Below are 17,121 nucleotides of genomic sequence, written 5' to 3'. Positions count from 1 at the left end.
GAAATATATGGATTGTTTTACTTTTTATTTTAAAAAAAGATTTTATTTATTTATTTGACAGAGAGAGATCACATCACAAGTAGGCAGAGAGGTAGGCAGAGAGAGAGGGGAGGAAGCAGGCTCCCTGCAGAGCAGAGAGCATGATGTGGGCCTTGATCCCATGACCTGAGCCGAAGGCAGAGACTTTAACCCACTGAGCAACCCAGGGACCCCTGTTTTACTTTTTAGATTTTTTTTCTTTTTCTTTTTTTTTTTTTTTTAGGAAGGAGTGGGTTGTTTTTTTAAAGGGTACTTGCATAAAAACATTTTCTAAGTCAATTTGGACATGACCGATTCTTCACCTTCTATAGTCTGGGTCACTGAAGAGATTGTTCTTCTAGAGGGAATGCCCAGGACCTGGGGACAGTCAGAAGATGAGGGAGGACAGGGGAGTGATGGGGAGAGACAGAGAGAAGGAAGGAGGGAGGAAGAGAGGGAGGAGGGAGAATGAGGAGGGGAGGTGGGGAGAGAGAGGGAGAAGGACAAGGCAGGAGGGAGGGAGGGAGAGGGTGAGAGAGCTACAGAAGGAGAGAGGGAGAGATTGTGTGCTGGCAGATGAACTCTGAGAAGAGAGGGCCTGTATCAAAGGAAAACGACATCATCTAGCCTGGGTGAGCAGGAAGGAGTGGGGGGAGACGGATAAGGCAGGTGAACATGCTTTTAATTAGCTTAAACATTAGCTGGCACAGCTTTCTTCTGCTTCCAAGCAGTCATATAAGAATGGGTGCCTAAGGGGCGCCTGGGTGGCTCAGTGGGTTAAAGCCTCTGCCTTCGGCTCGGGTCATGATCTCAGAGTCCTGGGATCGAGCCCTGCATCGGGGTCTCTGTGAGGCAGGGAGCCTGCTTCCTCCTCTCTCTCTGCCTGCCTCTCTGCCTACTTGTGATCTCTCTGTCTCTGTCAAGTAAATAAATAAAATTTAAAAAAAAAAAAAAAAGAATGGGTGCCTAAGACTGAGCTCATTATTATTCCTAAGCCATTCCAGAGTACTTGGCCTCTAAAGAAGTGGCACCTGCTATAAGTCTCCGTGTTCTCTGTCTTCTGTAAACCCTCAGCAAGCCGTCTTTTTCCCTGGCTGGCAATAGTCTCACGGGATGTGTTTTTGAACTCTATCTCCAGAAAGTGTCTGGGGTGGCAAGGCTGGCCCTGCCCTGGGCCCTGTCAGCCAGGGCAGCGGCAGACAGAACACAGAGTGATAGAAAGGGAGGAAGAAGAGAGTGGGTTGTTGCTAAGGGGAAGGTTGTATGATTTTGCAGGGGGCAGTTTGGGGCAGAAAGGGGGGGCAAGAAAAGGAGGGTTTGACAAAGCAGAACCAGTCATATGACCATATGAGGACGTGTGAAAATGATGGGGAAAAGAATGTGATCCTAATAGCCAACTATGCGGAGCTGTCACTATGGGACCAGCATGGATTGAAGGACTCCGAGTACCAAAATCCTCATTTGCAGACCGGGAGGGAGGAACGCAGCAAGGTTAAATAACAGGCTCCACGTCACAGGGATCAGGCAGCCTGATGCTTCCGCTCAAATTCTCAGCACATCCTGCCAGGCGGGCAGGAAAGAAACACAAGCAGGGGTTGTGGGTGAACCAGTTAGTGCAGGGTGGGGAGGTGTGGGGCGGGGGGGGGGTGGTGCGGGTAGTTTGCAAACTGAGTAGCAAAGTGGAGAATTCTCCAGTCTGTGTGATCACATTCCAGAGGCAGACCTCCTGTGACGTGAAATGACGTAACCCAGGTGCCTGCTTTTGCACTACCCCTTGTGGATGTGGCTTTGAGCCACAGTTTTCTTATCTACGAACTATGCCTGATAACCCGAGGGGGTGCTCATCGGGATTAAGTCAGATCGGATGGGCAGAAGACACTTTGGGCATTATCGAGTGCTTTGTCTGTGGTGGGACTCTGGATGTTACCGCTCTTTCTGTTCACGGAAGGGGTGCAAACCTTAATTGGACCATTGCACCTGTGGGCGTGGTAAACTACATTCCGTCCACGATGCGTTTTCCTGGCTGATGTCCCAACGTCCCTGTTGTTGGCTAGAGCTCTCATCTTCTTTATCTTGTTCTTCGCACTCTGTTGATTTTTCCAAGTGTCTGAAAGTGTTTTTTCCTTTCACAGGGTGAGTGATTTTGGCCTCTGGAGCCTGTATTCCTGGCCATCCTGTGAGTTGCTGCCACTGCTAAGAGGTATCAGTGGTAAAGTCATTGCTATGAACTCAACAGCTGCCTGGACTCCCAAGGACCACATTTTTCTGCCTTGCCAGAGCAGGGTCATTTGCTCAAAGTCAAACAAAATTGATTTTTCTATTTTCTTTAGAGTGACTGATAGCATCTCAGAGTTGACAGTCCTTCTCGTCACTGACCCTGATGTTGTTTAGAGGAAGCTTTCTAATTGGACAAAGTGGGGAGAGGGGAGAGGGTGTGCACAATTGGGAGGACAGGACACAGCAGCATCGCCTTGTTTCCCATCTCACCTGTTCGCAGGTTATCTCAGCATTCCATCGTCTCTCCCTAGGGCCAGTATAGGTACGACAGCGACCTGGGCATGGCTCGCTGCATGCTGGTCCTCCCTGTCAGGGACCTGTTCTCCGATGCACCTCATCCTCCTACGCTTGTTTTATTCTCTGCGGGTTGTTAATTAATCCCCACTTGAAATGTCACTGCTCCCAGCCATGTTTGCTTATTAATAGAAAAATGGTAAAGAAAGAAAAGCCTGTAGGACCCCAAAGGATATATCTTTCTGGAGGTAGAATTTCAGGATTTGGCACAAGGATTCTTAGTTACTGAAATTCCCAGTTCTGTGCCTTTTTGATTTTGAGGCCCTGTATTGTGACTGGTTTTCCTTCTGATTATCATCTGGCTTATTATTTCTCTTCATTCAGGTTTCTATTCAAATATTAGCTCCCCAGAGAAGCTTATACTCACCTCCTTATGTAATCTATCACCCCTGTCAACCCTGGTCTTGCCTTAAGTTTTTTTTCATAACACTTATCACTACTTGACATTATATTCTGTAGTTGTTAATTATCTATATACCTTAAATAGAATGTAAGCTATGTGAGCTCGGGGACATTGTCTGCTTCAATCATCACCATGTCCCCTAAAATAGTGTCTTATTAGGCACCAGGAGATTCTTTTGTATTCAAATTAGTCACCAGGAAACTTTCTGGTGCTTCTTAATTTTTTCAGATGTAACATATATTTATGTTTTTGCACGATACACTTTTGTCTTTAGCATATATATTTCTATATGATATGCCTATGTCTTTAGGATTTTGTTTATATTTGTTCATGCATTAATTCAGCAAAAATTTTAACATCTACTGAGTTGTAATCATGAGGCTGGTGCTGAGACAAGGAAGGTAAATGAGGCACAGACGCGGTCACCAAGCTGCTCGCAATGTAGTGGGGGAAGCTTACGAGTAACCGACAGGGGTGACCCAGTGTGAGATGGGCAAGGCAGTCCAGGTGCGGTTGTATTTTGGCACAGTGATGAAGATGAATGAGACCTGGAAGGGAGACCTGGAGGGCAAAGGATGTCTCTCCAGGTAGAGGAGAGTAGTATATATAAGGTTAAGTAGGTGTAAGAGTTCATGGCAAGTTCATTGACATGGAAGTAGGTGATGTGCTCATGCTGAATGATATGGGCAAATATTGAGGGAGAAAAAGCTGAAGATAAGTGAGATAAGGTGGGAAGTTGTGAAGTCATGAATGCCATTTTAAAGAGTTTGAACTTTTCCTCAAAGAGCCAACAAGGGATTTTTTAACAAGGGTGAGGCCTAATTAGATATGTGTTGATTTAGATACTCTGCTTCCTCTCAGATTTTCTCTTATGCCCAGAATTAACATCAGCTTCAATAAGGAAGCAGTGCAGGTACGGAAAAAATTTTGTTTATTTACATTAAAAATGACCAGAGTCACGAGAGAGAAAAGAGTTCTATAGTACCTAAACAGCTCTCTGCTTTCTGCTTGGTTTACCTCTTTTTTAAGCCTTTTAAAATGGAAAATTTCAAATATATACAAAATGAACAAGTGGTATAATTAACCTCCCTGAACTCATCATGCAGCTTCAACATTTGTCAATATTCTGTCATTCTTGTCTCATCTGTAGTTCTGCCCACTTTTGAACCCAGCCAATAAAAAGTAAGAGGTTTATAAAGTAAAATCAGACAGAGTTATAAACAAGAATGAGGGAAGGTTATAATTAAGAGTTCTGTCTGAAGGCTTAGCCTCAAGTAAGCTCAGACTCAGAGAGGAAAGAGAGTATGGATTTGGATAAATGTTTAGGTAGAAGGAGCCATGGGGATGGGAGGGCAAGCTCTTGAAAGTGGGGACTATGTTTTCCCTGTCTTTGAATGCCTATAGTCAGTATATTAATGCGTGTGGTAGGCATACAGTAATCATTCGTTCAGCTGAATTGGGCTCATGCCCAGTGGTCCCTGTTTGCTTCATCAAGTTGAAGCTTAGTCATTGATGGGAATGAGAAAGATATAGAGGAGAGAATAGAGAAGAGGTAAGGCTGTGGACTAGCTTCAGTGGTGTGTGTAGATGCTATTGGCCCACACATGAAGAAGCTTTTTTTTTTTTAATGTCCTCTGTCAAATATGTTCAATAACAAGAAACACAAACCCTCTGTGTTTAAAAGGAAAGAGTAATAAATGATTTAGAAGATAGGCTTTCTCTGTCTTTGAGTTCTCTTTTCTAGATAGAATCTTAAAGTACTCTTGGGGTTCAAAAGGTTGTAGAGAAGATTTTGAACTTTCATTTTTGTCCTTGTGGTTCTTTCTTATCTTTTATTTTTTATATCTTACTGTATATCATGAATACAGCTGGTCCTTCTCTAGTCTGACAGAAGTACCTTTACTCATAGTTTTCTGGAGTGTCCAAGACTGAAACTCAGTGAGTCAGAGATATTACTCTACATTCTACCTCTTTTGTGGAGAATAGAGTATGGGAGAAAAACATACTCTAGATTTAACTTGAAACTTATAGAACGAGATTGCTTAGAGCAAAAGCCACACATCCAGTGCTAAAGAGGCACATGAGCTTTAAGGACCTTCTAGATAAAGCAGCAGATTGAGTAAATGCATGTTTCATGTTGTATATTTACAATTACTCATCTGAAAATGTTTCTGAAATGCAGTAACTCTTCAAATATATTAACCTGAATATCAAGCATGATGTATAGGTGTTCCAGTTACTGGCCTTTGTCATTTGCTATAAAAGAAATGAGGAAAATAAAAAGGTCATTTGGCTTTTTTTTTAGGCCATTTGACTTTTTAAGGCTGTTTTGCAAATATTTCCATCATCATCCTGCCAAAGTTTAAAATCATTAGGACTCAAATTTTTACTGCACAAAATAGTTCATATCCTTTTCATGCAGGTAAATTTTATGGTCATGAGGTATCCTACCCTGCCTTCCATCCTATTTTTGCAAATGTTCTTATGAACTTACTAAATTCTAGAAAACTTAACAGACACCAATCATGAGAAAGCATGTATGCCACCTTCAGTGAGCTCAGAATCTCAACCAGTCATTGGTGTCTTCTTTTATACATTTCTGCATCTTGTTAGTGTTACCCATATTATAGAAATTCTCATTGTGTTTTATAATTATATTCTAGTTTGTTTCCCTCTTAGATGGATAGTAGGTTAAGATCATGGTGTTTTTCTCTTGGTATTTCTTGGGAGACAATTGTCCACAGCATTTCTGCACATCTCACATCAACTTTTTTGATGGACTATGTTTTCAAGAATGTTTGTATAGCAAACAGCTATACAGAATATATATATCCTATATCTATTTAGGATATTGATAGCAAACAGCATGGGAAGATGGATAACCCAGGCTTACATTAGGATTATTGAGGTAGTAAGAGAGTTAGGGCGTGGAAATCACTCAGAGCCGTCCTTGCATATAGTTGGTACACATTACTGTTTGCTGTTATCATCAGCATTAGTATTATGATCAATTATATGGAATATCCTAATGCAGTGTTCCTGCAACTAAGGATGTTTGTGCTCCCCTGAAGTGTGTCTGGTGTTAAATTAATTAAACAAGGAGGCCATTCAATTGATGTGACTCTAGTGCTATGGTGGCCTATGTAAGCAAACCAAAATCTAAGCCAATAAATGCCTCAAGGTTATGAAATCAAAATGCTGAGGACAACCAGGTACAAACAGCTAACTAGGCTTTAAGCTATAACCAATCAGATACCTCCCTGTCTTTCCTTCTGTACTCTCTCCACAGAAGTCTTTTCCCTGACTTATGCTGGTAGAGTGCTCTTACTCACTTCTGGTTTTGTGTTGCTTGATTCCAATTAATTTTTGCCTGAATAAGCCCTTAAAATTTTTAATATGCCTCCATTTATCTTTGAACACTGGTAAAAGAGCAAAAAAAGATGATGAAGTCCCTTTATAACATATAATGAGATGATTAGTTGAAACAATCAGATATTCGACCCGGAGAAGGAAAGCTTATGAAGAACCTGGTAGCTGGCTGTCAATATTCAAATGGCTATGGCCTGAGAGTGAGATTAGACTTATTTTGGATGAACCCAAAAATTGAGGACAAAGACAGATGTAGATATCAAAAAGAGGCATATCTGGGCTCCAGGTAAGGGAAGTTTTTGAACATAACTGTTTAAAATGGTCCAGGCTCTCACTGGAAGACACCTTGTAGGAGATACTATTAAGGTCACTCAAGGTGAGGATGAGCAGGAGGGGAATAGAACGGATCACTGCTGAGATTACTGGTCAGAAGAAAATTTAGAAATCCATTAGCTAAGCTTTCCATACAAAGCAGAAAGCTTATATTTACTTTCTCAGTATTTCCCAAACAAACAAATATCCTAGAGTTTGTTCATTGTGTACTGTTGACTTAAAAAGAGTGATAAACCAACTCAGTAACAGAAATTTTAGTTTCTGCTCTGCTAGTCTGCTCAGATAGACAGCTGCATAATGCACAACTTCATTGTGTAATGGAATCCCTAGAGATGTGGAACTTTCAAAAATACGTACGTATTTAGTTGGAGATGCTGTCATAAAAGTTTCTAGAGAGCAGGGAGTTGAGGATACTCTGGAGAAGACTTTTTGTTTGGGGAAGACCATTTGAGTAGTTTCTTTTGGTAAAATAGATGTACGGCAAGGATCCTACCCCTGACTGTTCTGGACTTTTAATTCCCTGTTCCTATTTTATATGGCACAATGAAAGATGGGTGATAAGCTATTGTCAAACACCTTGATTATGGGTTTCTATTCTGTAGAAAGCAGTCAGAAGGGGTGGTTTCATCACCTGCAGCCAGTTCCAGGTGACACTGGAGTCAGCTACTTTGTGGCAGTTTGGGTGGAACAGTTCCACATAATAAATAATGGTGTGTGTGTGTGTGTGTGTGTGTGTGTCTATGTATCCATTTTCAAACTAGATGTTTCCAGTCCATATCCAAAATGAGTTTCTTGGGTCAACTTATTGAAAAAGCCCTTTGTGGTTTTGTGGTTTTCTGGATGAGCACATACAGGTTCTGAGCGGGAGGCACTAGCAAAGTCAGCCGTGCCAGCACAGTAGGGTGTCCTATTCCAGGCTATCCAAACTGGCCTACCATCTTTTCCTTGGTGGTGTTAACCTGACAGATATAATTCACTTTTTTTTTTCTACTTGATTTCTCTTGGATGCTAATTGCAAGGTTTTAACATAAAGGGTCATCCCCTAGAGAGACTTTCTCCAATTTCCTATAGCTTTGTGTGGGGAGGCCTGAGGTAATTATAATATTGGAGAGAGAAACTTCTTTTTTCTGTGCTCTTCTGAGAAAGTGCCACCAGATCATACCTGGATCACTGAAGTTATACCAGACTCCATGATTTTGGGCAGCATTAGCAGCAAACATGATTAAGAAGGATGCATTGCAGGGAACTGATGAGATTCTCTGATGTCTTTTCTCTGAATCACTAATAATCAGGACTGACACTCTTAATTTGAATAAATATCCTTGGGTTTCATAGACTTGCTGTGGAAAAGGGAGTGGGACACTAGAGAGAAAAGAAACGCATTTCCCAGATAAGTGGGAGGGGCTCAGAGAGGACAAACACTGAAAGGGCTATAACCTTTTCTTTTCTTTTTTAAAGACTTTATTTATTTATTTACTTGACAGACAGAGATCACAAGTAAGCAGAGAGGCAGGCGGAGAGAGAGGAGGAAGCAGGCTCCGTGCTGAGCAGAGAGCCCGATGCAGGGCTTGATCCCAGCACCCTGGGATCATGACCTGAGTCGAAGGCAGAGGCTTAACCCACTGAGCCACCCAGGTGCCCCTAACCTTTTCTTTTTCATCAGGTAGGATATGCCAGATGCCATTGGTTGAGATAAGCTAGCTCATGACAGAAGTGACAGCCGCGCAAACCATGACATTGCCAGAGTCTAATGAGCCTCAATGGATTTCAGTCAAGTTAAATTTCAAACCCAGATTCATTTTAACTGCCGTATTAGTAATTCTTCATGGTGTTTATATCTCCTTTGTTATTTTGGGACCTAGTTCAGGTGGTGAGTCTAAAGGTAAGACAGTCAATCATAAACTCAATAAATTTCAAACACAAAGATATTTATTCAAAAACCTAAGCCTCATTGTCTGATGCTATGATGGTGAAGAAAGCACACAGGACTTTATTTTGCTATTTTTTGGTTGTTCTTGTATTTATTTAATTTACTGAGGTATAATGGACATACAATGTTATATTAGTTTTGCTGTATACTCTAGTGATTTGAGGTTTGCCTATGTTGGGAAAAGGTCTCCCTAGTAAGTCCAGACATCATCTTTCACCTGATAAGATTAACATAATATTATTGACTATATTCTCCATGCTGTACATTATATCCTCATTGCTTATTTATTTTATAATGGGAAGTTTATATTTCTAATCCTCTTCACCTATTTTAGCACCCCCCACCATCCCTACCTCTGTGGTACATATACTCAATGGAATATTATTGAGCCATTAAAAAAAGAATGAAATCTTGCCATTTATGGCCACATGGATGGACCTAGAGGGTATTATGCTAAGCAAAATAAATCAGACAGAGACAAATACAGTATGATTTCACCTATATGTGAAATCTAAAAAAATAAAATAGATGATCAAAACCCAAACAAACTCTTCAATATAGAAAACAAACTGGTGGTTGCCAGACGGGAGGTGGATGAAGGGATGAGTGACATAGATGAAGGAGATTAAAAGGCACAAACTTAGCAGTTATAAAATGAATAAGTTATGGAGAGGAAAAATAATGGCATAGGGAATACAGCCAATAATATCGTAATATTGTATGGTGGCAGATGGTGACTACACTTAAAGTGGTGAGCATTCTGTAACATAGAATTGTTGAATCAGTATGTTGTAAACATTAACATAACATTGTGTGTCAATTATATTTCAATTTAAAAAAGCATGCTAAGAAAGATATCAAGGAACTTATTGTTTTCTTCTAGGAATTTTATGGTTTCAGGTCATACATTTAAGTCTTTAATCCATTTTGAATTGGTTTTTGCATATGATGGAAGAAAGTAGTCCAGTTTCATTCTTGCTTATAGCTGTCCAGGTTTCTCAACACCATTTATTGAAGAGACATTTCTTTCCTCATTGTGTATTCTTGCTTCCTTTGCTGTAAATTAATTGATCATCTATGTATGGGTTGATTTCTTCACCTTCTATTCTGTTCCATTGATCTATGTGTCTGTCTTTATAGCAATACCATACTGTTTTGATGGCTATAGCTGATAGTATAGTTTGGGATAAGAGCATGATACTTCTGGTTTCATTCGTTTTTCTCAAGATTGTTTTGACTTTTGTGGTTCCATACAAATTTTAGAATTACTTGTTTTCATTTGTGAAAATGTCATTGGAGTTTTTATAGGGATTGTATTGCATCTGTCGATTGCATTGGGTAATATGGATATTTTAACAATATTAATTCTTCGAATCCATGAGCACTGAATATCTTTCCATTTAATTGTATCATCTTCAATTTCTTTCATCAGTGTCTTATAGTTTTCAATGTATAGGTCTTTTACCTTCTTTGTTAAATTTATTCCTAGATATGATCCAATTATAAATAGAATTATTTTCTTGATTTTTTCCCTGATAGTTTATTATTAATGTATAGAAATGTAGCAGATTTTTGTATACTACTTTTGTATCCTGCAACTTTACTGAATTCGTTTATTAGTTCTAATGGTTTTTGGTGGAGTCTTTAGGGTTTTCTGTGTGTATAGTATCATATTATCTGCAAATAATAGCTGTTTTATTTCTTCTTTTCTGATTTTTATGCCTTTTGTTTCTCTTTCTTGCCTAATTTTTATGGCTAGGACTTCCCAGTACCATGTTAAATAAACATAGTATGGGGATAGTAAGCATCCTAGTCTTTTTTCTGATCTTAGAAGAAAAGCTTTCGGTTCCTTACCATTAAATATGTTGTTAGTTGTAGGTTTGTCATTTATGGTCTTAGTTATGTTGAGGTACATTTCCTTTATATTCACTTTGTTGAGAACTTTTATGATAAATAGATGTTTAATTTTTTCAAATTCTTTTGAGATGATTGTATAATTTTTAACTTCTACTTTGTTTGTGTGGCATATCATGTTGATTGATATGTGGATGTTGAATTATCCTTGCATCCCTGGAATAAATCCCACTTAACTATGGGTGTATGATCCTTTTGATGTATTGCAGTATTTGATTTGCTAATATTTTGTTGAGGATTTTTGTATCTATGTTCACCAGGGATATTGGCTTATAACATTCTTTGAATGTGTCCTTATCTGGTCTGTCTGTATTCAGTGAGCATCTTTAACACCATCACTGTGAATTCCTTATCAAGTAGATTACTTATCTTTGTATAATTAAGTTCCTTTTCCGATGTTTTATCTTGTTCTTTCATTTGCAACATATTTCTGTTGCCTCATTTTGCTTGACTCCTTGTGTTTATTCCTACGCATTAGGCAAAATAGCTACCTCTCTGTCTCTTAGTGGCCTTGTTTAGGTGATGATCCTTGTTATTCAACCATGTTCAAGCCTTTTGGTTGTCACTTAAACCTTTGTGATTGTCTAAACCACTTGATTTATTCTTGATATATCCTCATGGTTGAGGGTGTGCCAAGACATGTCAGTGACCCAACGGGAAAAGTCTTACTTATCACCTGCTTACAGGCTGATTGGAAACCAGACCCACAGGGAACAGCTTTCAAAGCAGACAAACATATATAGTCCTGTGGGAGCCCCTGTGGGAGCCCATGTGTAATCCCTGCTGGCCTCTAGCCCAGGAGATTTGGAGGTTTTCCCAGGGAACTCCCAATGGATGTATAAGCAACCTCTGGGAAGACTTTTTGAGTTGTAAGAAGACCAAGGTTGTGCACAAGGATGGTGTTTTCCTGCTTGCTTCCTGGGAAGCTCCTCCTTAACCTTTAGATGTTTGGGAAGCCTGAAACCAAGCTAAAGCTCCGGACTAGTAAATAGGGTGTTTTTCACAGGAACTTGGAGTTGCATTTCAGACTGCTAGCTGTGCATTGCCCTGGGGCTACTGGCCTGCCAAGAACTGTCTTTCTGATTATTAGAGACCCATGGAGCTCTAGAACACCAGGTCTCTTGGCTGCCATGGCCAGGTAATCAGGTGTCCCCTGTGTGGATTGGATGTGCTCCCTGGCTTTAACAGGGCAGCTTGAGAGTGTAGTGGGTGGGCTATGTTTGTGGGCCTCACGAAGGCGATGGGAAATTGTCTTGACTGCTCATGCCTACTGGGCTTTAACAATTTTAACAACAAAGTGGGAGAGTAACGTCTATGCATGCACGCTGGGTTTAGGCTGGGAGCTGGAGAATGCCAGGACTGCTTGCACTTGCCAGTCCCAGATGCAGGCTGGGAGCGAACTGCAACCCCCTGCACTCTCTGGCCTTAACAAGTACTGGGACAGCTCATGCCTGCCTGTCCCAGCAAGGCAGCAAGATGGTGCTGCATCTGAGCTCAGTACCCTCCTGGGTGCTAGCAGGCTATGTGGAAAGGGCAATGGTGGTGTCTGCTAGTGCCTCCATCTCCTGGGAGTGTCTCAGTTATTCCCTGCCCCTCCAGTCAGTGATCCCAGATCGAGCAAATGAGTCTCCCTTACCTATAATCTAGATACTTTTCAAACTGCTGTTTTCTCATTGGGTCTTAGGGCCAGTGAGACAACACAGATCCCTCTAGGAGGGAAATCTCAGTTTCCAATAGTACTTTTGGACCCCTGGACATTTGCTCCTTTGGGTTTCCAACCCACATGTTCTGAGGGGTTGGTTCTCTAGTGCAGATTTCAGGGGCCAAAGTGCCCAATATGGGGCACCAACTCTTGCTCCTCCAGGAGAAATGCCTGCCTGGTGAGACCCCTCCCTATTGGGTGTTGATGCTCGGGGAACAGGAACAGGTTTTATTTTTGTGAGGTTAAGTCTCTGCCTCTGCTACCTGAATCAATGTGCTCCTTTTATCTTTTGTTTTGCAGAGCAGTTCTTCTAGTTTTCAGATGGCAATGATGCATAAGTAGCTATAGATTTGGTGTGTACATGGTAGGAGGCGGGTTCAGCATCTTCCTGTGCTGCCATCTTGGACATCTGCCTCAACTTTATTTTTTTTTAATTTTTTTAAAGATTTTTTTTTTTTTTTTTTTTGACACAGAGAGAGATCACAAGCAGGCAGAGAGGCAGGCAGAGAGAGAGGGCCAACAATCTGCCTGCTGAGCAGAGAGCCCAATGCGGGGCTTAATTGCAGGACCCCAAGCCCTTAATTGCAAAGACTTCCAAGCGGAAGGCAGAGGCTTAACCCACTGAACCACTCAGGTGTCCCCAACTTTATTTTTTTAAGCACAAGTTAAGAAAGGAAATGAAGATATTGTCACCAGTAATAATATTTCAAATAGGCACTTCAGTGATAAAGAACGAAAAAGGAGGACCATCTGGGGGGCTCAGTCGTTAAGCGTCTACCTTTGGCTCAGGTCATGGTCCCAGGGTCCTGGGATCAAACCCCGCATTGGGCTCCTTGTTCGGTGGAGAGCCGACTTCTCCCTCGCTCTCCCTCTCTCTTGCTGTCTCTGTCAAAGAGATAAATAAAGTCCTTAAACAAAAAAAAAAAAAAGAAAAGAAAAAGGAGTTAAAATTCTTATATCTGCATGGACTGATTGTGAGACATTTGTAAAGGGGCAGGAACAGAGTCTCCTGCTTAACTCCGTGTTTTGCCAGACAGTGTATAAGCATTTAACTCAAGGAAGAGGAAGAAATTGTGCCCACTATCCTCTGTGATAACACCTGATCTGATATTCTGATGTTTTTCCAAATTACCCACAGTTGAGAGTAGTGACTTCCCTATCCTTTGAAGCAGCTAATAGAAAGTATCCTTGAGGACTTTAATTAAATGCTAAAAACTGATCCCGGAAACTTCCTGTGGTCTGGTACTATTCTGCTGATAAGCTCAACTAGCCAAAAAGAGTCTCAGAAAAAGAAAAAGAAAGAAAGAAAGCAAAAAGACAAAAAGGAAAAAGAAAAAAAAGAGAAAAAGACAGGCATTTCATTACTCTCCATTCGGTTTTTCTCCAGGTGTTTCTATTTACATGTATCCTTTGAGTTAGAACAATTCTCTCCCAAAAGGACAGAGCCCTGTCACTAATCTCTAGATAACACAAGACAGGGGAGGTAGAGAATAGATGCAATAATAGATCTGAGCCTCTGCATTTTTCACTTCGCCACTGTAAGGGTGGGTAGGTGGCCAGACCCAGAAAATCAATGGGCCCAGACAGAAAATATCCATTTGCCCATGGGTAGACTCCATAGAGTTGATGGAAAGAAGCCAGAATATACAAGATTGTCTTCTTGCTTTTAAGGCAATATTTAAATACTCAGTAGTAGATTCTTTTTACTCTGACCAAACAAATGTATTATGTGCATTGTAGAGTTCCATAACAGCACTTGTCTTCATGGGCAACAAACAAGAAATAATTGTTTCTAGCATTACATGACTGATGATATAAGTCAAGATTCAGTAGACTATGACCTTTGGGCCAAATCCAGTCTGCAGCCTGTTTCTGTAGTTTTATTAGGACACAGCCATGCCCATCAATTATGTGTTGTATATGGCAGAGCTGAGTACCTGTGAGAAAGATCATATAGCTCACAAAGCCTGAAATATGGCCCTTTGCAGAAAAAGTATTTGCCAACCACTCATATCCATGGTTGTACCTATCTTGCACAGAACACTTGCTACCATTAAGAGAATATAAAAGATTGGTAAAGGAGGACATGGAAAGATATCTGGGTTCAAGAAAAAGTGTCTTAGAGGAGTGCGGCTCTACATAGTTTCAGATCCTATTTGGCTAAAAACAAAGAATATAAATAGTCAACAAAATTTTCAGGAAGAGTGTAAAAAGCAGCTCAACAGTGATGACCTCTGGGGAATGGAAATAGAAAGTAGGAGTAAGCAAAAGGAGGGTGGAAGACTGAGTGCTGGAGCAATACTTACTTGATATTCTTCTCTATCACTTAAAGATTGTAAATTGCCATATTACATTTATATTTAGAAGTAAACTAAATTAGTGTGGAGGCCACGGTCATTTGTTAAAAACCCATTTATTTGTAGCATGAATTAATGTGATGTTTAATGGCATAGTAATTATGCCAGTCTTTTTTTTTTTTTTCTTATCTTTTGGATATTTTTGTTGAACATCGACGTAATACCTTTTTAGTGCCTTTTGACTAGTAAACTGAGTGTTGTCTGATCTGAAATTTTAGGTTCACTATTTGCTTTAGATGATTACAATTTACCTCTTCATTAATTTCATGAAGAAATCATTAAGGCATTTTATTCTAATTAAATTGTTTATATAATTTAATATATTTTTTACTAGGAGGAATTTCAAAATGGTGCTGTCTTCTAATGTAATTTATAAAGCGTTATCTTAAAACCCCACTTGAGTCTTATAAAAATTTTAACTTTTTTTTTGTTTCTAGTTTTATAGAAACATGCTTGACGTGGGACACATTATTTAAATGCATGATTCTTTTAATCTGCCGAATGGAAAGAAAAGTAACACCTGCCTTACCAAATAAAATTTTTATGTTTTGAGGAATTATTTTTCATTGTTCAATCATCAATTCATATATATAATTTTGACACAGTTTTAGTGCAACCAAAACGTGGACAGTCACAAGAAGGATTATTTTTACTGTATGCATGGAAGCAATTAAAAGAGGCACTGTTCTAAAAGATCTGAACCTTGGAATTTCAGGCTCTTAGACCACAAATGATCCTGGGAAAGTCACACATCTACTGTGAAAAATTAGAAAAAATGGGCCTCAAATAAAATCAATGTCAGTGTCTCTTTCAGCATGAAAACTCTCTCTATATATATTTCTTTTCTTTTTTTTTTTTTTTTGGAGCATGTGCCTGTTTCTCATCTCTAAAAATAAGGATGTTTATACCTGATTTTTGTAAATAATTAAATGAATTACTGTCTACTAGAAAAATGTGTAAATTTTAAGTCTGCACACCAGAAGTTTTCAAAATATGGTATGCAACCACTGTTGGTTTGCAAGATGACTTTCAGGGGGCATGAAAATTTTCGAATTCTAATGATTATATATTTATTTTATATTTACTTTTTAAAAAAGATTTTATTTATTTATTTATTAGAGAGAGCAAGAGATCACAAATAGGCAGAGAGACAGGCAGAGGGACAGTGGGGGAAACAGGTTCCCTACTGAGCAGAGAGCCTGATGTAGGGCTCAATCTCAGGACCCTGAGATCATGACCTGAGCTGAAGGCAGAGGCTTAACCCTCTGAGCCACACAGGTGCCCCTATATTTACTTTTCATTTATGATGAGTTACATATTACACTTATGGTAGCCTCCTTTGAAGTTAATTTTCAGGAGTACAAATGTGGGTCAACTTAGTGAAAAATATGAAACAACTCACACTACAGGTGGAATGCAGATATCACATAATGATGGGGTGTGAGAAACTAAAATTCAAGAAATCTTACATTACAGGGATATAAATTTGATTTGGATTTTCATATTTTGCCATATGGTTCTCAATTGGCATTGTTTAATTTGCTGTGGCTGCCAGCATACTGTGCTAAAACAAGACATATGGAGCCCTTTTGCAGTAAAGGAAGAAAGAACAGAAGCAGATGTCTGAACCGTTTAGGTAAGGAACCCCACTGTAGCTAAAATACTGGCCAACGGAAAAAAAAAAAAATACTGGCCAACGTGGGGTCCATGGTCCCCTTGGTGCGGGATAAGCTGATTTCACTGAGACGAAGAACAAGCACCACCAAAGCACTAAAAAGTAAACCTCTAGGTAGGACTTAACATTTATGAGAAATTTCTTTAGGCTCGTTACAGTGAAGACTCTCCTGGAGAAGTGTGATTCTCATGAAGAGTGAATCCAGCTGCACGTGGGATCGGACCCGCAGACCTGCCAGCCCAGTGAGTCGCCATCATGAAGGGTCCAAGTTTAGGTAAGCGCAGCAGACAGGAGAGGAGAGTGGTTTCAAGAAACCTGCTTTTGTGTTCACAACCAAAAGCTACTGGCATTCTGCCTGAATATGGCTTTCCTGATCCCAAGGGAAAGAGGCATTCCAGGCTCAGGCTGGGTTGAGGTGCTTGGCTTCCTCTGTGACCTGGGAAGTGGAAAGTGCCATCTCCTAACACAGCGACCCACCCATCCAGGGCTCTCCTACTGCACTTCTCTTGTGCCCAGCCTACAGTTCAAAGAACAGAGGGCTCTTCTCTAGGGTGCCTGCACAGTCTTTTTTTTTTTTTTTTTCCTTAAAGATTTATTTATTTATTTGACAAGAGATCACAAGTAGGCAGAGAGGCAGGCAGGGGGTGGGGTGGGGGCAGGCTCCCTGCTGAGCAGAGAGCCCGATGTGGGGCTTGATCCCAGGACCCTGAGATCATGACCTGAGCTGAAGGCAGAGGCTGAACCCACTGAGCCACCCAGGCGCCCCGCCTGCACGTTCTTGCCTCTCTTCTGCTCACATCTGCTTGGAAAGAGTACATTTTGTACGCTGGGACTTCAGGAGTATAAAAG

At 40.4% G+C, this 17,121-nt stretch overlaps 1 long non-coding RNA gene across 1 annotated transcript; it reads left to right on the top strand.

Moving 5' to 3' along the window:
• The first annotated feature begins 508 nt into the window (after nt 1-508).
• Nucleotides 509-16,441, top strand: LOC122893637. Its single transcript, XR_006381660.1, has 3 exons — nt 509-650; nt 2,151-2,218; nt 16,420-16,441. It is a non-coding gene; the product is annotated as an uncharacterized LOC122893637 (long non-coding RNA).
• Nucleotides 16,442-17,121: the final 680 nt, after the last annotated feature.

The sequence above is a fragment of the Neovison vison genome, chromosome 13, assembly GCF_020171115.1.
Source record: "Neovison vison isolate M4711 chromosome 13, ASM_NN_V1, whole genome shotgun sequence".
Taxonomy (NCBI): domain Eukaryota; kingdom Metazoa; phylum Chordata; class Mammalia; order Carnivora; family Mustelidae; genus Neogale; species Neogale vison.
This window is presented reverse-complemented; position numbering and strand designations above follow the sequence as displayed.